General features: G+C 40.9%; 1 pseudogene; it reads right to left on the reverse strand.

Moving 5' to 3' along the window:
- Positions 1–776: 776 nt before the first annotated feature.
- LOC150058707 (E3 ubiquitin-protein ligase CCNB1IP1-like) lies at positions 777–22,889 on the reverse strand (annotated as a pseudogene).

The raw sequence follows: 22,889 nt of genomic DNA on the forward strand, positions 1-22,889 counted from the left end.
AAGACCTGGATTCAATTCCTCGGTACCACACACATAGAAAAAAAAAGCCAGAAGTGGTGCTGAGGCTCAAGTGGCAGAGCTCTAGCCTTGAGAAAGTCCAAGGACAGTGCTCAGGCCCTGAGCTCAAGCCCAGGACTGGCAAAAAAAAAAAAAAAAAAAATCCACATGTGGAGCTGTGGCCTGTCCTTGAGAAAAATGCTCAGAGCTAGTGTTCAGTCCCTGAGTTCAAGCTACAATGGTGGTAAAGTCAAACCAAAGTGGGGCATTGGTGACTCACCTCTATAATCCCAGCTACATAAGAAGCTGAGATCTGAGTGAAGATCACAGTTCAAAATGAGCCCGGACATGAAAGCTTGTGAGACTCACTTCCAATTAACCACCAGAAAACTGAAAGTGGTGCTGTGGCTCAAGTCTCAAAATTGACAAAAAAAAACAACCCCCCCCCAACACCAAAAACACTAAAAAGAGACAAGTTCTTAAAAATCTTGCTTCCTTAAAGGCAGGGAAGAGAAAAGAAAGCAAGAGGAAAAGATCATAATGAAATTCCTGAAAACAGAGAAACATTCTATAAAACAAGCTAAATTAGTTTTTAAATATATTTTTACTGTAATTAATAGAATGGTTACATTATATTCGCCAGATAGAAGGTACAAGCCAGACCTAAAGGAACATAGGCTCAATGGTTTCCCTCATTTATCATAATCAGTGTAAACTTTGGACTCTCCTAGCAGAGGTTTACAATAAAACTTAGATACATAAAGCCATATAGGATGAGGCTAAATGAAAGGTCCTCCAGGATATAGAAACAAGAGGCAAATTCTTTTCACTTTGAAGGCTCTGCTAGATTTGCTGTGGCTCTAATTCATGACTTCAAGATATAAAACTAAATATACTATTACTAGATTCAGGTGCTGTGGCAGAACCCACAAAAAGCGGTCTGAGCTGAAAATCTTCATCTTCACCACCAAAGGAAACGTACAGTCGTTCCCTACTAGAAAGCCAAAGAAACCAGACTGACTAATCATAGATCATTCAAGAGTGCTGTCTTTTTTTTCCAGTCCTAGGCCTTGAATTCAGGGCCTGGGCACTGTCTTTGAACTTTCTCAAGGCTAGAGCCACAGCACCACTTCTGGCTTTTTTTTCTATGTGTGTGGTACTGAGGAATCAAATTCAGGTCTTCATGCATGCTAGGCAAGCACTCTACCACTAGGCCAAACTCCCAGCCCAAGAGTGCTGGGAGTAGTGACATTTTACAACCTAAGGCTTCCACAGAGGACTTGGAGTTTTTGGTACTGGAGATTGTGCTCCACCTGTTTCTTAGAGATGTCACTGAATGCTTTCTTGTATTCTTCTAGCACTCTCTTTGTGCAGGTGACCTCCCTTTCTGTAGAGGTTAATTCTACATCCTTTTTCTGCATTTGCTGAATATATATCTTCTCCATGTGTTTCAGATGACTCTCACCCTTGCTGAAATTGTATTCCTGATAGAGGCCCACAAAAGCCAGTGTTTGGGAGCTAATGTCCAACACAATCTCCAGGCCCAGTCCTGCTAATACCATAGCTTCTGTTCTTCTGATGGATTGAATCTGTGCAGACAATATGTAGCTTTCCAGAAAGGGTACTGTTTTAGGTAGGCCATACAGCTGGCCATACACCATTGCCACATAGATCACAGATGCAGTAAGAGCAGGCCACATAACCCATGCATACGTGGAGAGTTTGTTACTACACTTTTGATAATTACAAAGCAGCACATCTTCACACAAAGATGATAAAAAGCTTGCCAGATGCTGAAAAGTCCATCAAGGAAAAAACTCAGGCATCAGCACTGAACAGATCCAGAATGGGAAGGTGGCTCATATCTGATTCTTCTGGTTCTGGTCTCTTTAGATGGTTAAGGGATCATCAGATGTGACTCAGAGAGCCACTATTAGGCTGGCACACATGTACAAGACATCCAAATCACCCTCAGTAGCTTTAATCTTCAACCACTCCACCAAAATCAAATAGTGATTTTCTGGCTTTTTAACTGGAGAATCACATGGATTTTCTGTCCTGGATTTCTTCAACCATGATCCTCAGATCTCAGCCTCCTGGCTCATTAGGTTTACAGGTGTAAGGTATCTGTGCCCAGCTGGGCATGAGTTAAAAAAATTAAAACAACTACTACTTTACATAAACAGAAATTTTCCCTCTATCCTCTCCAGGCTTACATGATGTTAGTAATCAGCTAACATAAGAATTGGGGTAGGTAGAGAACCTCCTACAGTTCCAGGCATTTTGATGAGGAAAACGAATCATAGAGGACTTTTTTCTATATAAAACAGCCAGTATTATAGGAAAGCCAAAAAACTTTGGGCCTTGAAATAATAGGCACAGGTTCAAAGTCTACTTACATTACTTTAGAAGTGTGACATGCACAAAATTATCCAGCCTCTTGCCCCCATCCTCTGCCCCTCTCTCTTTCTCTGCCAGTCCTGGGGCTTGAACCCTTGGGCTTTCTCAAGGCTCTACCACTTGAGCCATATCATCACTTTCAGCTTTTTCTGTGTATGTGGTATCAAGGAATCCAACCTACCCAGGGCTTCATGCATGTTAGGCCACACTCCCAGCATGCTATCCTCTCTTTATGGTCTGAAAATTCATGCATTGACAGTTCATCTGTAATGTGTTCATAGTAGAGGTAAGGTGTTGAGGAAACTGAACTCTGAGGCAAGCCTTCAGGAATGGATTAGCCCTATTAAGAGGCCAGAGGCCTCAGGGGAGTCTCCCAGAAGCACATAGCCCCCTTCTAACCTTGAATATTCTGGTACCTTGATCTTTGGCTCTCTATTCTTCAGAACTATGTGCATACATTTCTATAGTTAATCAGGGCAACTGTAACTCAAGCTTATATTCCTAGCTACTCAGGGGGCTGAGTGAGATCTGAGGAGTGTAGTTTGAAGCCAGCCCAAGCAGACAAATCCTGGAGACTCTTATCTCCAATTAACTAGCAAAAGCCAGAAGTGGATATATGGCTCAAGTGGTAAAGCACCAGACTTTAGCAAAAACAATAAGCAAGAGCTGGAAGCCCTGAGATCAAACCCTAGTGTCAATACACACACACGACACACACACAGATTTGTAGTTCACAAATTACCCAGTCCAAGGTATTTTTGTTACAGCAACATTCCTAGAGTGTAATATTGAGTCTGCAAGTGTAGATTAAAGCAGGCTGAGTATTGCTTAGCATTACATAAAGCAGTAAATACTTGGTAGATGGTCTTGAAAGAGGAAAATGGAAACTACTCATTTGCACACTTATTGAAATGTAATAATTGTTATATTACCATTTGCCGTTCATGTATGCTTTACTTCCTAATGTGCTGACAATTGCTAGAAATACAAATAAATGTATTTATTTTAATCTACCTTAATACCTTTGAATGAGTAACTATGAGTAACATAACTGATGTCCTTTCTCAGGAGGGGACTTGAGGTTTTGCAATGTTTGTGGCATGTGGGAGGCCTTGTTTGACCTTACCACGTGACACAAAGAAAAAATATTCAAGCAAACGTGAAAGTAAATGCAAATAAACCTTTGGGCTGGGTCTCAGAGTATTTTTTTTATTGAATTTAACTCTGTAGCTCAGTAACAGAGTATATGCATGAAACCCTTGGCCTGCACTCACTATCCAACAATGATAACATGATGATGAAATTTCTCTTGAAGGTTCTGGAATAAACATCAAAACCAAATGTTCACAAAAATGAAAGTTTGAGGGATTTAACTGCAAGTAAATAAGTGTATAAACAGTAAAAACTACTATGTTGCTGAGAATTAGATATATTTATTGATAAGAATTCCAGAAAAGTCTTTTCTTCCTCCCCCTCCCGCTCCCTCTCCCCCTCCTCTTCTTCTTCTTCTTCTTCTTCTTCTTCTTCTTCTTCTTCGTCTTCGTCTTCGTCTTCGTCTTCGTCTTCGTCTTCCTCTTCGTCTTCCTCCTCCTCCTCCTCCTCCTCCTCCTCCTCCTCCTCCTCCTCCTCCTCCTCCTCCTCCTCCTCTTCTTCTTCTTCTTCCTCTTCTTCTTCTTCTTCTTCTTCTTCTTCTTCTTCTTCTTCTTCTTCTTCTTCTTCTTCTTCTTCTTCTTCTTCTTCTTCTGTCATGGGCTTGGACCCTGGGCCTGGGTGTTGTCCCTGAGCTCTTCAGCTCAAGGTTGCCACCCTATCCCCTTGAGCCACAGCACCACTTCAGTTTTCTAGTGGTTAATTAGAGATAAGAGTCTCACAAATTTTCATTCCCTGTGCTGGCTTTGAACCCCAATCCTCAGATCTCAGCCTCTTGTTTGTTGAGCAACTGCTTAGTGTTTAATCATCTTCAGGATCCTGGCACAGCAGGGAAGGACAGCACACATGCCCTCCTGTGCCCATGCCAGGTATGTACTGTATTTGGTTGTTTTCATGGTCATACATGCAGGATTTCCATACATAATTTCCTGGAAATTCTTTTTTATTATTATTTTTTAATTTAGAGAAATATTTTATTAGTTTCTATAGTCAAACCCAGGTAGAGCCAGGCACAGTGGCTCAGGCCTGTAATCCTAGCTACTCAGGAGGCTGAGATCTGAGGATGGCGGTTCAAAGCCAGGCTGGGCATTAAAGAACATGAGACTCTTATCTCCAGTTAATCACTAGAAAATAAGAAGTGGTGTTGTGGCTCAAGGGTTAGGGTGATAGTCTTGAGTTGAAGAGCTCAGGGACAGTGCCCAGGCCCAGAGTTCAAGCCCCACAACCAACAAAATAAAAAAAAGAAAGAAACAGGTAGATTGAAAATTTTTGTATGAATTTCATACAGTTACCAGTGATTTATCCTTGTAATCCAAGCTACTCAGGAGGCTGAGATCTGAGAATCCGGGTTCAAAACCAGCCCAGGCAAGAAAGTCTGTGCAAATCTTATCTCCAATTAACCACAAAAAGGAGGAAGTGGAGTTGTTGTTCAAGTGGTGGACTGCTAGCTTTGGGTACAAAAAAGTTTGGAGACATTGTCCAGGCCTTGAGTTCAAGTCCCAGTACCCATAAACAACAACAAAACAAACTCCACAGCATTGTATGACCTGAAACAAGAGATGACTGCCACCTTGTGGCAAAGACTACAAATTTCAGGGATAGTGCCTAAAAGAAGCCCCTTTGTTAAAATTAAATATACCCAATATTATAGATCTATTATCAGTGGCATTGAGGGAAAACATGGCACACATAGCTAGGCCAGCCCACCACCAGCTACTGACCTGGAGAGGAACTTTAGCTAAGCCAACAACAAGCTGACAAATTGCCTGAAGGGAAGAGTAAAAGGGTCACAATATCTCAGGCTTAACTTACCCATTCTCAGGCCACCATTCAGGAGAGGGGCTGGCCTGCTTCAAACACACCATTTAAGATCCAACAGATTGTCCAAAGGGAGGAGGGAGATGGGAAGAGGTAAGGGCAACATAAAACAAAGATCCATGAGGCTAGACAACCAGTTTCCAGGTCCCGCTGCTCATTCTGAGTGGCCTTTAGTTTCTCTTTGTTAAATAAATTATAACTGTGCTTGCCGTTCCTGATCTTTATTTATATATTGTCAGAGAATAATAACCCACCATTCTTTTGTTTTCTTTTATTGTTGGGGTGATGTACAGAGGGATTGCAGTTACATTCATCAGGTAGTAGGTACATTACTTCTTGAACATTGTTACCACTTCCCATGTTTTTCTCCCACTTTCCCTCCCTTCTCCACATTCCAATAATCTTGGTTTTCCCTTCCTTCCCATTTCAAATACACAAATAAATGTATGTACAATATACCAGGTACCAAAAATCAGATACAGTAACACAATGAGATAAACATCAATCACAAAGATAAACCTCTTGTTTCCATATCCTGGAGTTCATTTTGCTTAGCCTTGTCCTATATGGACATATGGACATAAGTTTTTGAGCTATTATTATTCTCTATCAGGAGAATCCTAAACGTATACTAATTGTTACAAATGAGGGAAACCCTGGAGCCTATGTTTCTTTGGGTTTGGCTTACTTCACTTAATACGATTTTTCCCAAGTCTTTCCATTTCCTTACAAATGGGGTGATGTCATTCTTCCTATGGCAGCATAGAATTCCATAACATAAATATACCACATGTTCATGATCCATTCATCTTCTGAGGAGCATCTGGGTTGGTTCCATAACTTTGCTATGGTGAATAATGCTGCAGTGAACATGGTTGTGCTGGTAGGTTTAGTGTGCCCTTATTTCTGGATATTTGGGTAAATGCCCAGAAGTGGGATTGCTGGGTTATAGAGGAGCTCTGTGTTTAATCTTCTAAGGAACCTCTATACTGCGTTCCAGAATGGATGGACAAGTTTACACTCTCACCATAGTGCAGAGGTGATCTCTTCTGGCCGCATCCCTGCCAGCATCTGTTATTATTATATAAGAACCCACCACTCTTGGGCATCAGCACATATCTATCATATTTGAGTTTAAGATTTGTCCATTTATTTATTTTTTTGGCCAGTCTGGGGGCTTGAACTCAGGGCATGAGCACTGTTCTCGGGCTTTCTCAAGGCTAGAGCTTTACCATTTGAGCCACAGCACCACTTCCAGCTTTTTTTCTATGTATGTGGTACTGAGGAATTAAACCTGGGTCTTTGTACATGCTAGGCAAGCACTCTACCACTAGGTCAAACTCCCAGCGCCATCTATGTTTATTTTAGTTTAGTTTTGGCAGTCGTGGGGTTTGAATTCTGGGTCTGGGCGCTGTCCCTGAGCTCTTCAGCTCAGTGCTCTACCACTTGAGCCACAGTGCCACTTCCGGTTTTCTGGTGGTTAATTGGAGATAAGAGTCTCAGGGACTTTAATGCCCAGGGTTGGCTTTGAGCCATGATCCTCAGATCTCAGCCTCCTGACTAGCTAGGATGAGAGGGTGAGTCACCAGGGCCTGGCTAAGATGTCCATTTTGTGTGAAATGGTTGATGTCAAAGACTGGGAGGGAAGCAGATCTTATAAAATTACCAATTCTGAATACAGTGGAGTAGATTTCAGAGTTCTGTAGAGCAAATCCCTCCCTACATCCTGGCTGTTCCCTGAGCAACGCCCTCCCCCCCCTCCTTGTTCAGACTGTTCTTCCCAGCTACCAGCTTTTTTTTTTTTTTTTTTTTTTTTTTTTTTTGCCAGTCCTGGGCTTGAGCTCAGGGCCTGAGCACTATCCTTGGACTTTCTCAAGGCTAGAGCTCTACCACTTGAGCCTCAGCACCACTTCTGGCTTTTTTCTATGTATGTGGTACCGAGGAATCGAACCCGGATCATCATGCATGCTAGGCAAGCACTTTAACCACTAGGCCAAACTCCCAGCCCAGCTACCAGCTTCTTCATGAGCTCCCCTGACGGTCTCACGGAGACTGCCATGGTGGGTGCCTCTGTTCTCAGGACACAGCCTAGCCTTCCCTCTTTTTTCCAAACCAGATGGCACTAAACCTGAAATCAAACCCAAGGCCTCATACATCTCTCTCTCTCTCTCTCTCTCTCTCTCACACACACACACACACACACACACACACACACACTCACGTCTTCCCAGGGCCTCCAAGTTCATACAGGTTGGGAAGATGACTTGAAAACACTGCTCGTGCTCTAGCCCACCTATGTTCCCAGAAGTGGTCTTGGGGTCCACCTCCAGGAGCCCTCAGCAGGACTCAGGTCCTCACAAGTCCTTTCAGATTCTTTTCCTTCCTTTCTCACTTCCCTACTCCCCTTCAGTGATTTCCAGGAAGCACTTCCAGTGCACCCATTTTATCATTGCATTGTTCACGAAAGTCAAGTTCTAGAAGTAGCCCAGATGCCTAACAGTGGAGGAGTGGATCGAGAAAACAGGGTATAGCCAGAGGAGACTGAGATCTAAGGATCATAATGTAAAGCCAGCCCTAGTAGGCAAGTCAGTGAGACTCTTATCTCCAATTAACCAGCAAAAAGCCCAAAGGAGAACTGTACCACAAGTGCTAGACTGTTAGCAATGAGTGGAAAAGCTAAGTAATAGGAAACAGTCAGCGAGTTCAAGTGCTAGTACCACACACACAAAAGAAAAATGTGTGTGTATGTATAATAGATATTATATATATATTAAATGGAATTTTATTCATCCTTAAGGAAGAATAATATCATATCATTTTCGGGGAAGTGGATGGACATGGAAAATATTATATTGAGTGAAGTAAGTCAGCATTAGAAAGGTAAGGAACCCATGTTTTCTCTCCTATGTGGAGGTTAGATAAATATGAGCATATGAAAACATATGCAGGGTCATATGCATAGACACATAAACAAATTGAGTAAAGTTTCAAATATGCAGGAGAGGATTCCAAAGGTATAATGACCTCGAACATCACAAATAGTTTAACAAAGTGAGTACTGGGGAGCTGAAACCTGTTGTGGGCAGAGTAGTGAAGGAAGGGGAGGGTGATGGAGGAACGAAGAGAGGCTGGGTAGGAGGAGGCAGCCATAATAGTCACTGCACATCTGTAGAAATGGAACCAGGAAACTCCACGTAATGGCTGCCTTATCCTTTGCAATGATTAGAGTGAATGGTGGAAGGGCTGACATTAATGAAGATGCATTGTATTCATAAACAGATATGTTGGACTGAATTCAAACCTTTGTACAACTACTTAAAGATAACTTAGAAAATTAAAAGGAAACAAAAAGCTATGGGTTTATTTTATTTTGGTTGATCATGGGACTTGAACTTTGGGCCTGGAAACTGTTCCTGAGCTCTTTAGCTCAAGGCTACCACCCTACCCTTTGAGCCATAGCACCACTTCTGGTTTTCTGGTGATTAATTAGAGGTAAGAATCTCACCAGACTTTTTTTTTATTGTAATTAGTAAAAGGGTTACATGATATTTGCCAGATAGAAGGTGCATTAATTCACATACATTGATACCCTTTCACATGTCTTGGTACCCATTACCCTCCCCCCACACCCCCCACCCGTCTTGGTTTTCTCCCCTTCCCTATCAAATTTCAAATAACCAAATACAAATAAATTCAATATATCAGATAACAAAGTGAGATACTATAACAATATGAGATAACCAAGGGACAGCAAAGGAGATGAGAGAGAACATAGTACATTAAGGACAACAATCATTCATTATATGGCTTTTGTTTCAATATCCTGGAGGTCCTTTCAATTAGCTTCATACTATATGGCCTTATATATCAAGATTTTGCTCTATTGCAGATCTCTGCTAGTAGAGCCCAAGGTTTCTACTGATTATGACGAATGAGGGAAACCATTGAGCCTAAGTTCCTTTGAGTCTGGCTTACTTCACTTAATAGGATTTTTTCTAAGTCTTTCCATTTCCTAACAAATGGGGCAATGTCATTCTTTCTGACAGCAGCATAGAATTCCATTGTGTACAAATACCACATCTTGTTGATCCACTCATCAACTGAGGGACATCTAGGTTGGTTCCATATCTTTGCTATGGTGAATAGTGCTGCAATGAACATTGTTGTGCTAGTGGATTTAGTATGTCCTTGTTTCTGGATGGTTGGGTAAATGCCAAGTAGTGGAATTGCTGGGTCATAGGGGAGTTCTATGTTTAGCCTTTTGAGGCACTGCCACACTGCTTTCCATAGTGGTTGAACGAGTTTGCACTCCCACCGACAGTGTAGTAGTGATCCCTCCTGGCTACATCCCCTCCAGCATCTGTTATTATTCGTTTTCCTGATCCTGGCCATTCTAACTGGAGTGAGGTCTCACCAGACTTTATAGTGCCTGGGCTGGCTTTGAACCATGATCCTTAGATCTCAGTCTCCTGAGTAGCTAGGATTATAGGCATAAGCCACCATGCCCAGCTGTTATTGGCTTATTTTGAAATGACTTAAGAAAGCATGCATGCTACTCTGTCTTCATTCACATGAGGACTGACTCAAAATATTGACTGCAATACCTTTCCTCCCTTCATATACTGGTGGGGGTCCTGGATGATTGGTTTCCTTTGGGCTAGATTCTTTGTGGTTACTACTGGTTTACACTGTGACCCTAGCTACTCATGAGAATGAGATCTGAGGATCCTGGTTCAAAGCCAGACTGGTGGGAAAGTCCATGTGGCTTTTGTCTCCAATTAACCACCAGGAAACAGGAAGTGGTGATGTGGCTCAAGTGGTAGAGCACTAGCCTTGTGTTAAAAAAAAAAAGCTCTAAGAGTACTAGACACAGTACTGATGCACAAAAATTAAATGAAAGAAATAAGAATGAATGAATAAATACATAAAAGCAATATATGAATGAACAAAAGATATTCTGAGAAGTAAGACAGTAAATCCAAAGATTTCTAAACCGCAAGCAAGGTCCACTCAGTACTTGAGGAGTCACATCCACACTCCTCAAATGACTTGTTTCCTTCCAAACCTACATAGCATGCTATTGGCCTTAAAGGTAGTTTCCTTCTTTAATAATAATTGTGTTTCAGTGGAGGAACTCGAAATTTAGAGTTTAATGATCTGAGAGATTCATTATTTTCTTTTGTGAAACATGAAACCAAAACATTTCCATTTCATCCTAAATCATTTTTATGAAGCCAATTTTCTCCACCACTGAATTTAGAGAAAATTTTCTTAATTGGGAATTTGACATTCTATGAGATGTATTAATTTGTAATTTTTTTTTTTTTGCTAGTCCTGGGCTTGAGCTCAGGGCCTGAGCACTGTCTTTGGACTTTCTCAAGGCTAGAGCTCTACCACTTGAGCCTCAGCACCACTTCTGGCTTTTTTTCTATGTATATGGTACCGAGGAATGGAACCTGGGTCTTCGTGCATGCTAGGCAAAACACTCTACCACTAGGCAAAACTCCCGGTTAATTCGTAATTTTTAAACTAATTGTACAAAGGGGCTTCAACTGAGTATATCATGTTATGAATACAACGCGTCTTGACCAATGCTATTCCTTCTATTGTTCTTTTCCTCCTTCCTTCTCTCCATACCCTCAAATTGCATGATTCATCTTTCCTATAATGCACATTGAATCTAATGATTGCATTTGTTCACTTTTCTTTCTGCCTTTTGTGTGCCACCCTTTTCTTCCCCAAAAAACATGTTTAGTAAGATGTATTTGTTCTTAAACATGTTGGCATATATTTTATTTTTGTAAGTTGGGGGAGCTTAAACTTTGGGCCTGGGCGCTGTCCCTGAACTTTTCAGCTCAAGGATAGTGCTCCACCATGCTGAGCCACAGCACCACTTCTGGTTTTCTGGTGGTTAATTGGAGGTAAGAGTCTCATAGACTTTCATGCCCGGGCTGGCTCTGAACCGTGATTCTCAGATCTCCATCTTCTGAGTAGCTAGGATTTACAGGTGTGAGCCTATTAGGCCTGGTATCTTCTGGCATTTCTGATGGTTAAGTAAACATAAGAGTCTCATGGATGTCACTGCCTGGGCTCCTTTGAATCATGATCCTGAAATCTCAGCTTCCTCAGTAGCTAGGATTACAGGCATGGGCCAGCCAGTGCATAGTTGAGATGGCTATCTTTGAGATAGGATCTGTCTTCCTGCAAGGATATGCACCTGATCATCTACACTTCCGGTACCACTTGAGATGTTAGCCACATGTCGCCATGCCCAGCTTCTTGCTTTGAGATGGGACCCATGGATTATTTTTGCTAGAGCTGGCCGGATAATGCTATCATCCTGATTTCAGCCTCCCGGCAGTGTTGTAATTTTTTTAACTTTTTGATTTATGTTACATGATGTATTAATTTCAGTTATTCTTAAGTTGGAAAAATATATATGATATATAACATGACATTTTTGCATAATGTACTAGTAACAAGGGGAATAATAGTATACAATAATTATAGAATAAATAAGTGAACCAAAGAGTATTTTATGGTAAATTTAAAGGAAGATACATAAAAAACTTTGATATGAATATAACAATAAAAATTCCTAATAACCTATTTATATATACTTTATATTTTGTTTATATTATATACTTATATATATTTAGTGTATATATAAATGAAACTTTCCATTTTCTTAATTGTAAAGGTCATGTACAGTTACATAAGATAGGTAATGAATACATTTCTTTTTGAACGGTGCCACATTTTCTCCCAGATTTATCCCCTCATTTTCTCCCAGATTTTCCCTCCCACCTTCTCCCCCATGTGTTGTAGAGTTCATTTTCAACATAGTGTCCAGTGAGTATCATTGCTGCATTTGTTAGCTCTTTGCACCAAAATTTCTATACTTCCCCTTACTTTCCCACAAACAGATAAAGTAACAAGACAAAAGGTACAAAAATCAAAAACAATGACAGAGGAGAGAGAAAAAAATCGTAATTGTAAGAAACTTCTTGCTTCCATTTCTTGGAGTTCATTTCAATAAACATCATTTTATAGGATCCTATGCACAAAGCTATTGAACTTTTATGATCCTCACATAAGAATGTCTTCCTATGGTATTATTATGTGAATGTTTAGAGTCTTGTATAATCTATCATGACCAAATGTAATGTTTTGTCTTTTACCATCCTTGGTATTTACTTGTAGATTTATAGGCACATTCTAATGATCATAAATTAGGGAAACCAAGCAACCTATGTTTCTTTGGGTCTGGCTTACATCAGTTAATATAATGTTTTCTAAGTCTTTCCATTTCCTTATGAATGGTCCTGTATCATTCTAATGGAAGCATAAAATTCCATTGTGTAGATGAATGATTTTTTTTTGCCAGTCTTGGGCCTTGAACTCAGAGCCTGAGCACTGTCCTTGGGCTTTCTCAAGGTTAGAGCTCTGCCACGTGAGCCACAGCACCATTTCTGGCTTTTTTCTATGTGTGTGGTACCAAGGAATTGAACCTGGGTCTTTGTGCATGCCAGGCAAGCACTCTACCACTAGACCAAACTCTCGGCCCCTCCATTGTGTAGATATGCCACATTTTCTTGGCCTATTTGTCTACTAAGGAGCATCTGGATTGATTCCATATCTTGGCTGTGGTAAGTAATGCTGCAATGAATATGGTTGTGCTGGAAGCTTTAGTGTGGCCATGTTTGTGGTCTTTGGGTAAATGCCTAGTAGTGAAATAGGTAGGTCATAGGGATGCCCTATGCGTAGTCTTTTGAGGAACCTCCATACTGCTTTTCGGAATGGTTGAATAGGTTTACATTTCCACCAAAAGTATAGTAGTATTTAAAATAAAATGTTATATTACCTTTAAAAAATTTGTGTTATTTGTGAGGCTTGAACTCAGGGCCTAGGCAGTTCCCTTAGCTTTGTTACTCAAAGCTGGCATTCTAACCATTGCAATATGTATTAAGGTAATATCTCCTTATGTAGCCCAGAGCTTTCTCTGAACTCTCTATCCTCCTACATCTGCCTTGAAGTGCTGGGATAACAGGCACGAATCAGTGCCTGGTCTTTATCTTCTTAGCTTACTAGATAATTACTTAAAGGATGAAGACATAGAAAGGAGGAATCATAATGTCCTTATTAACCAGTTTTAAGGTGTCTCAGAGCTTCAGCAGGCATGGAGACAATGTCATCTCTTAAGCTGGCCATCTGGAAGGGAAATCTCAAATGCCATAATTGCTAGTGGGACTGTACTGTGTCCAAAGAAACCGGTTCCAAGACAATCTATTTTGCTTAAATGAAATAGCCTTATGTCAATCTTTTGTAAATAGCCACCCTGCCTATATTCTCATACCTCAGTTAGAGTCAAGGTCTAACAAAATTTTGCTAGTGAAGAGAAAAACTTTATTGGAGTTTGAATGCCAAGATTTCAAAGAAGCCTGGAGTAGATGACTCCTATTAAACAATAGACACTATATTACAATTCAGTGCAAACAGAATTTAGGATGTTATTTCTGGAAAATATTTTTTTTCTTTTGGTCATATTCTGGTACAGGCTGGGTGAAATATTTTAGAGTTTTTGTTTTTTTTGGTTTTGGTTTTGCTAGTCTTGGGCTTGAACTCAGGGCCCGAGCACTGTCCCTGAGATTCTTTTGCTCAAGGTTAGCTCTCTAACATTTGAGCCACAGCACGACTTCTGGCTTTTTCTGTGTATGTGGTACCAAAGAATCAAACGCAGGGTTTTGTTCATGCTAGGCAAGCACTCTCCCCTTAGGTCACACTCCCAGCCCATTTCCACTTTTCTGAGTGGTTTATTTGAGATAAAAGTATCACAGAGGCTGGGTACAAAAAAAAAGTGTCAGACTTCCCTGACCAGAGTTGGCTCTGAATCATAATCCTCAGATCTCAGCTTATTGAATAGCTATGATTACAGACATGAATCACTGATGCCAGGCTATTTTAGAGTTTTTATTTCCTGTGTATAAGATCTAGGATCAGAAAAACAGCAAGATGCAATTATAAATGTGTGACAAATACAAAGCTAGGAATGTGGTTTGCATCTATGATTCAAATAAAACATACCAATCAGGCATTTTGTAGCTCATTTCTGTAATCCTAGCTACTCAGATGGTTGAGATCTGAGGATTACAGGTTTTTTTTTTTCATGTCATTCCATTTTATTTTATTGTTAGGGTAATGTATAGAGGGGTTATAGTTACATTTGTCAGGTAGTGGATGCATTACTTCTCATATATTGATACCCCTTCTCATATTTTTGTCTCTGTTTCCCTTCCTCCCCTCCTCCCCCACAAGGATTACAGTTTGAAGCCCGGCTGGACAGAAAAATCTGTGAGACTCTATCTCCAAGCAACCAACAAAAAGTCCAAAGTTCAACTGGTAGAGCTCCAGCCTTTAGTGAAATAAGCTAAGCATCAGACATTTATGGCTTGCATGGACTGTGTGCTTGAAACTTGTGAACTTGTGAACTTGTTTGACTTTATTTTTCATCCTTTTAGCATATCAAACTTTATACAGTAACAGAGAACACTTGATTTGAGTACCTTTTAGAATTCCATTTGGAAAGATGTGCTTCATTCCTTAGTAACATTCTTCTGTGATTTTCTTTCAGTTAACAAATTAAAGGAAAAAGAATGAAATTTGACAGCTGAGAAATCAAATGAGTCTATTTACTCAAACTAGTTTACAAGATTGAGTTAAAATAATGAGATGAAGAGACTGCTGGCAGATGCACTGGACTTGTTTACATTTTGATTGCAATTTACTAATTTGCTGATTGCATTATAATCACAGAAATATTGCATTTTAATCACATGCATATATTTCAGTAATGAAATTAATGCCTTTAAATCACTATTTGATTTTTCTAATACATAACCAGTTCTTTTCTTATCCCTGCTTCAATGAAGACAATCATCAGGAAGCATGGTTCAAATCAATTGTTCTTGGTAAAGTCCCTAGCCACATTTTGCTTCTTGCTCACCACAGATATCATCACTCACACAAATGTGCAATGATGAAGAATGCTCCATGGAATAATGTGTGCTAAATTGCAAACCTCATCTAGCCCAAACCTGCAATGTTCTTTGTGTGACTGGAAGTCACAATAATGGAGCACTAAATTGCCCCGTTCTTCCCCAACGGCAGGTCTTTCCTCTTGGTGCTCAGGCTGCCTGGCTGCAGCACGGCCTGGTTGGAGAATCAGTCCAGAAGACCTGTCACAAAACCCTACAGGGTACTCGCTGCTGGTGGCTTGTACCTGTAAAACCTGTTATTCAGGAGGTTAAGATCTGAGAAGCAAGGTTTGAAGCCAGCCTGGAAAGGAAACATCTGTGAGATTATTTTCCTTTTTTCTTGCCAGACCTGGGCTTGAACTCAGGGCCTGGGCATTGTGTTTGGACACTTTTTGCTCAAGGTTAGTGCTCTGCCACTTGAGCCACAGTGCTACTTCCTGCTTTTTCTGTGTATGTGGTTCTGGGGAATTGAACCCAGGGCTTTGTGCATGCTAGCACTCTGCCACTAGGCTATGCTCCCAGCCAATGTGAGATTCTTATCTCCAAAAAGCTGGAAATGGAGCTGTGACTCAAGTGGTAGAGTGATAGCATCAAATGAAAAACCTAAGGGACAGAGCTTAGGCCCTGAATTCAAGTCATAGTCTCTCTCTGTCTCCCTGCCTCTGTCTGTGTCTCTGTCTCTCTCTCTCTCTCTTTCTCTCTTCCTCTCTCTCCCTCTCCCTCTCTCCTTCAGAGTCTACTACTTGCAAGTTCTACTATGTTACTTACTCAAGCATAAGCTACAAGCATAACTCATAATCCTATAGTCCAGATAATTTCTGTGCCATTTAAATATAAAATACCAGACATTAATGAATGGTAGAACATTCAGATCTTGCAGAGTGACTTGGGAAAAACAAATTCTTTACCATGTTTCTATAAAGTGACCATGTCTGGAGGTGCCTCTGGGAGAGCTCCCCTTCCGGCTGTCCTGTGTGGAGGAGAGCAGAAGTTTCTAGGAGTCTGTGGGATCCAGGGGTCATGTGTTAAACCCCTGGCTTCCCAAGTTCTGGGGATGCAGAGGGATCCAGGAAGCCTGAGACTAAAGTTGAGTCTGACAAAGGGTATGAGAGAGAGAGAGAGAGAGAGAGAGAGAGAGAGAGAGAGAGAGAGAGAGAGAGAGAGAGAGAGAGAGAGAGAGAGAGAGAGAGAAGGGACTCAGTTTACTGACAGTACTGTACAGTCTGTACAAAATCTTGCAGTGGAGACACAGACAAACAACTGGAGATGCTGGCTGAAACACCTCAAAAGAGCCAAACTTTCACAAGATATGAGGCTTGAACTGTGGGCTCGGTATTGTTGCTGAGCTCTTCAGCAATAGCTCAAGGCTGGTGAATGCTTTACCACCTTGAGTTCATTTTTAACATAGTGTCTAGTGAGTACCTGGGGCTTGAACTCAGGGCCTGAGCACTCTCCTTGGGCTTTCTCAAGGCTAGAGTTCTATCGCTTGAGCCATAGCACCACTTCCAGCATTTTTCTTTTCCTTTTTTTTCTTTTCTTTTTTTTGCCAGTCCTGGGCTTGAGCATTGTCCTTGGATTTTCTCAAAGCTAGAGCTTTATCACTTGAGCCTCAGCACCATTTCCAGCTTTTTTCTCTGAATGTGGTACCGAGGAATTGAACCCGGTCTCTGTGTATGCTAGGTAAGCACTCCACCACTAGGCCAAACTCTCAGCCCCTCATTCCAATAAAGATGATTTTATATGATCATATATACACGTAGGCATTGAACCTTTGCATCCTTTCCTAACAATACCCACCTTTGGTCTCACTGTGTGTGAATGCCCACAGTCACGCTCCCAGTGTATACCAGATCTAGTTTCCCCATAGGAGAGAAAACATGCATGGTTTGTGTCTCTGAGCTTGACTTACCACTTATTGGGTGGCTATTTTGAGTTAATCTCATTTTCCAACTAGGTAAGCCGGTGAGCTGTGACACACCTACAGGCTTCCTGTTGTTGTCTGAAGTCTTTGCGAGGAATTATAGGTATACCCCATCACACGCAGCTGCCCTCTATGGAGATGGAGTGCTGTGGACTTACCTGTTCTAACTAGCCTCAACTTTAATCTTCCTAGTCTCAGTCTCTTATGTGAGTGGCTAGGATTACAGGCATAAACCACCAATGCCCAGTCCATTAATGACTTGACTTTTATCAGGCCATCCTCACTATATTGTCACATTTTCCCAAATGAGGAAACTAAGACAGATTACTAACTTTACCCCTAGGAAGTGTGGCCCTATGTTTTTTGGCTTGGATCCCCCAAACTGCTTTGTACTACTGAAGAATAGAGAATCCCCAAGGCTGGGTAGTCTATAATAACAGAGGATTTATTTTTTCATGCTTTTGGAGCTTGAGAAGTGCAAGGTTAAAGGGGAGGAATCTGGTATTGACCTTCTTGCTACACATTGGTCCTGTGATAGAAGATGGGGGCCGGGAGTTTGGCCTAGTGGTAGAGTGCTTGCCTAGCATGCACAAAGACCCCAGGTTCGAGTGTCAGTATCACACTGACACAGAGAAAAAAGCTGGAAGTAGCACTGTGGCTCAAGTGGGAGAACTCTAGCCTCAAGAAAGCCCAAGGACAATGCTCAGGCCCTGAGTTCAAGGCCCAGGACTGTTAAAAAAAAGAAAAAAACGAAGATGGGAGAAGGGAGGGGAAGGGGGGGGGTGAAGAGCAATAGTGACACATTGACAAAGAGACAGAGGAGAGACAAGAAGCCAAACTTACTTTAAAAATGGGGCCGGGAGTTTGGCCTAGTGGTAGAGTGCTTGCCTAGCATGCATGAAGACCCAGGTTCGACTCCTTGGTACCACATACATAGAAAAAAGCCGGAAGTGGTGCTGAGGCTCAAGTGGTAGAGCTCTAGCCTTGAGAAAGTCCAAGGACAGTGCTCAGGCCCCGAGCTCAAGCCCAGGACTGGCAAAAAAAAAATAGCTTTAGCTGGGCACGATGGCTCACCCCTGCAATCCTAGCTACTCAGGAGGCTGAGATCTGAGGATCATGGTTCAAAGCCAGCCCGGGGAACAAAAGTCTGTGAGCCGCTTATCTCCAATTAACCATCAGAAAACTGGAAGTGGTGCTGTGGCTCAAGGGGTAGAGCATTAGCTGTGAGCTGAAGAGCTCAGGGACAGTCAAGGGGCTTGAAACCATGACTGACAAAAAGTAGCATATATTAGTTCTACAAGTGGATTTTATGATGCCATTTCCGTATATGTATAAAATGTACCTCATCAACTTCATGTCCCTCTGTCATTGTCCTTTATCCCAATTCCCCTTCTTAAAAAGCAATTTCTACAGGTTTCATTGCCCATTGTGTGTGTGTGTGTGTGTGTGGTGTGTGTGCCAATCCTGTAGCTTGAAGTGAAAGCCTGGGTGTTTTCCCAGGCTCACTTTTGTGCTTAACAGTAGTGCTCTGCCATTTAAGTCATTGTTCCACTTCCAGCCTCTTTTCTGGTAGTTCATTGGAGATGAGTCTCAAGGGCTTTCCTGCCTGGGCTGCCTTTGAAGTTCAGTCCTCAAATCTCAGCTTCCTGAGTAGCTAGGATTACAAGCATGAGTCACTGGCACCAGTTTCTAACAGTGATTGTTTGAAATCATCTACACTTCTAAAAAGTCAATACTTTAAAAAAAAGCTAAATGAATTGTTTTCATTAAATGTTTCATTTTCTGAATTTGCCTGATAGTTTTTTTCCATGATTAAATTCAGGTGACATATTTAGAGGAAGAATTTTGGGTGGATAATCATTGTCGTATGTGTGTGGTATGGGAATGGAGCCTAGGTCTTGTATAGACTAGACCAGTGCTCTACCATTGAGCTATATCCCCAGCCCTGATGCACCATTTTGATTCTCAAAAAAATTCTGAGTACATCAAAATACTCTTCAGGGCAGTGACTCTTGCCTAGCAAGTACAAGTCCCCATGCATAAGCCCCAGTATCAAAAAAGAGCTGTAAATAAATAAATAGATGAATATAAGTAAAATAAGCAATTCCCCTAACCCCAAAGCATTTTAGCCTGGCTTGGTGGCTGAGTCCTATAATCCTAGCTATTGGGAGACAGGAGAATATGATTCAAGGCTGGCCTAGGCAAAACCAAGTTTGTCAGTCAGCAGCTGTTATCCCTAGGGAAAAAGCACCAGTCAGAAGATAGCAGCTCAGGTTGCCCAGACTGAAAGTAAGACCTTACCTTGAAAATAACCAAGGGAAAGGGGAAACTGAGTTAATGAGGCACCTGTCTCAGGCAGGTATCAGCTCTTGAGTTCAATCCTCCTTACTGCCGAAGCAAAACAACTAAAAACAGCAACAGCAACAACATCAAAGAGCATATAGCTGAAGTGATGAATCCTGCATGACTTCATCCATTTCCAAATTGGGGAATTCCTGACATCCAGTGGTTCAAGTTGGCATTCTTTGACTTTATGATGGTACAGAAACAATACACATTGCAGAGAAACTGTACTTAGAATTCTGAACCTTGGTTTTGTCCTGGACTAGCAGGACTGAGGTTTGCTCTTTCTTTTTTTTTCATTTTATATATGACTTTTATATAAGATGTATAATCAATAAAGATTTATATGGAATGATCCGCATATGGAGTAGGCTCTTAATTGACGTGGGTGGTAACAACGAGCCCAACTATAAGATAATGGGTATGCTACATGTTTGTTTTCAGTGGAAAATTTAGTTATCAGGATACAATACTAGCATAACTCATGGAGTGTCCATATAACCATGCATGTCCCTAATTGATAGAAGATTCTAAAATGAGTACATAAATTGTCTCAGGTTCCATCACTACTAAGCAGTAGAGCCAGGATTTAAACCAAAAAACAATTTTCTTTCTTTCTTTCTTTCTTTCTTTCGTTCTTTCCTTCTTCCTTCTTCCTTCCTTGCTTCCTTCCTCTCTTCCTTCCTCCCCCCTCCCTTCCTTCTTTCCTTCATTCTCTCTCTCTCTCTCTCTTTCTCTCTCTCTCTCTCTTTCTTTTTCTTTCTTCCTTCCTTTCTTTCCTCTTTATTTTGTCAGTTGTGGGGCTTAAACTCTGGGCCTGGGCACTGTCCCTGAGCTCTTCAGCTCAAGGCTACCACCCTACCCATTGAGCAACAGTGCTACTTCCAGTTTTCTGGTGATTAATTGGAGATAAGAATCTCATAGACTTTTGTTCCCAGGCTTGCTTTGAACCGTGATTCTCAGATCTCAGCCTCCTGAATAGCTAGGATTACAGGCATGAGCCACTGCACCCGGCTTTTTCTTTCTTTTCTCTCCCCTTCCTTCCTTCCTTCCTTCCTTCCTTCCTTCCTTCCTTCCTTCCTTCCTTTCTTCCTTTCTTCCTTTCCTCTTTCATTCTTTCCTCTCTTTGCCTTTGTATTTCCCTCCCTTTCCTTCCTTCCTTCCCTCCCTCTCTCCTTTCTTCCTTTCTTTATTGCTTTCTTTTATTTCTTAGATAGCTTCTCTCTGTATAGCCTGGCTAGATTTAAATTCCAGAACCTTCAGTTGGCCTCCTAGGAACTGAATTATAGGAGGCATATGATTGAACTGATTTAGTGTACTTAAAAAAAAAAACTCTACTGGGCTGGGAATTTAGCCTAGTGGTAGAGTGCTTGCCTAGCATGCACGGAGACCTGGGTTCGACTCCCTGGTACTACATACATAGTTAAAAAAAAAGCTGGAAGTGGTGTTGTGCTCAAGTGGTAGAGCTCTAGCCTTGATAAAGCCCAAGGACAGTGTTCAGGCCCTGAGCTCAAGCCCAGAGACTGGCAAAACAAACAAACAAACAAACAAAAACCTCTACTTGCAAAATTTGTGATCTTTAAATGTAGTTGTAAAAGAAGTTCTTTCTTTTTTTTTCTTTTTTGCCTCCAGTCCTGGGCTTGAGCTCAGTGCCTGAGCACTGTCCTTGGACTTTCTCAAGGCTAGAGTTCTACCACTTGAGCCTCAGCACCACTTCTGTATTTTTTCTATGTATGTGATTTGAAGGAATATTATTCGTGCATGCTAGGTAAGCACTTTACCACTAGGCTAAACTCCTGCCCCAAATAATAATGTTATTTCATATAAATAAATGTCTAAACAGAATAAGACAAGTTCCAAGACACAGATTGCTTTAAAGGTTTTAGTTGTTTTTAAACTAGAATCTTGTTTATTGATTTATTCATTATTTTAAGCAGTTGTACAAAGGTGTTCCTGTTCACCATTTCAATCTGTGAGCACAATGCATTTGACTCATGTCGTGCCTTTTGGTCTTCTCCCTTATCTTTCCCAGGCAACTGCATATACTCTCTTACTTACATTTGGTTGTTCCTTTGTTTCAGTGGTATTGCTATGTGAACCCACAGCCATGAACATGCCAGGAAGGTGTTTTTACCTTTGAGCTAAACCCTGGCCCATCGTTCCTCTGTTTTACTTTCATTACAGAGATTGATTCAGTTTTCTCTGAATGTGATTCTGGAAAGAATACAGTTGTAGAAACATCCCGAAATTCTGCATCTTTGTAGACTTGTTGCTGGTCCAGGGCTGAACTGTTGGGGGCTTCTGTAGTTGGAGGACTGATTAAAGAGCCTGATATATTCAGCGGCTGCAGAAGATCTTGAGAGCTCTGGGATCTTCATAATACAGTCAAAGTAGGGAAAGGCTGGCGATTGGTGATTTGTAAGCTTTCATTTTATATTTTAAGCAACAGAGTGTCAATAAACAATGTAGAAAGAACACATGTTAAAAAAACACAGAAATTAGCCCAGTATGCTAACAGAAATTTGATTTCAACTTCCTCAAATTTATTGTTATTTTTTTAAATTCGTGTGCTTGCTTTAGAACTCCTAGGCATTTGAAATGTCATAGTTAATTTAGTGGATTTGTATAATTAACATAACTCTGACCTAATACATTAAAATTTGTGTTGTGTTTAACACTTAAAAATGTAGTGGTGAGTCAAGTAATGATGAAAAATTATACCATTGGGGCTTTGATTTAATTGGTATTCTTTTGACTTTCTAAAAGGTACAATTTTTAGGTAATAATTATAAATTGAAGTCATTTAGGAATTTTAAATTAAGGAGATTTCCTTGGTCCCACATCATATTAAGAAGGTTCTAAAAGGAGAACTGTCAAATTTTGATAAAAGAGGAAAAAGTAGAGAAAAGGAAAGAAAAGGAAACAATAAAGAGCCATCGGAAAGAGTGACTGCTTTTAGGTATAGATTATTCTACCCTCTTCATAAAAAGTAACAATTCCTGGTTTACTGTTGAGACCTTTGAAGGTGAAGGAAATAGAATGGAGAGCTCAGCCAGGTGGAAAGCTCCTCACAGCAATAGCACACTCAGGACATGTTATCCATCCCTATATTATCACAGTCTGGAAAAGTCTTGATTGTCCCTGGGGTTAAATACCCAAATGGCAGATCAACTAGCCTGGAACACTTTGAATACAGAAAAAGACTTATACATTTCTTTGATGAACAT

This window comes from Megascapheus bottae, chromosome 9 (assembly GCF_031878675.1).
Source record: "Megascapheus bottae isolate mThoBot1 chromosome 9, mThoBot2.hap1, whole genome shotgun sequence".
Lineage (NCBI taxonomy): Eukaryota > Metazoa > Chordata > Mammalia > Rodentia > Geomyidae > Megascapheus > Megascapheus bottae.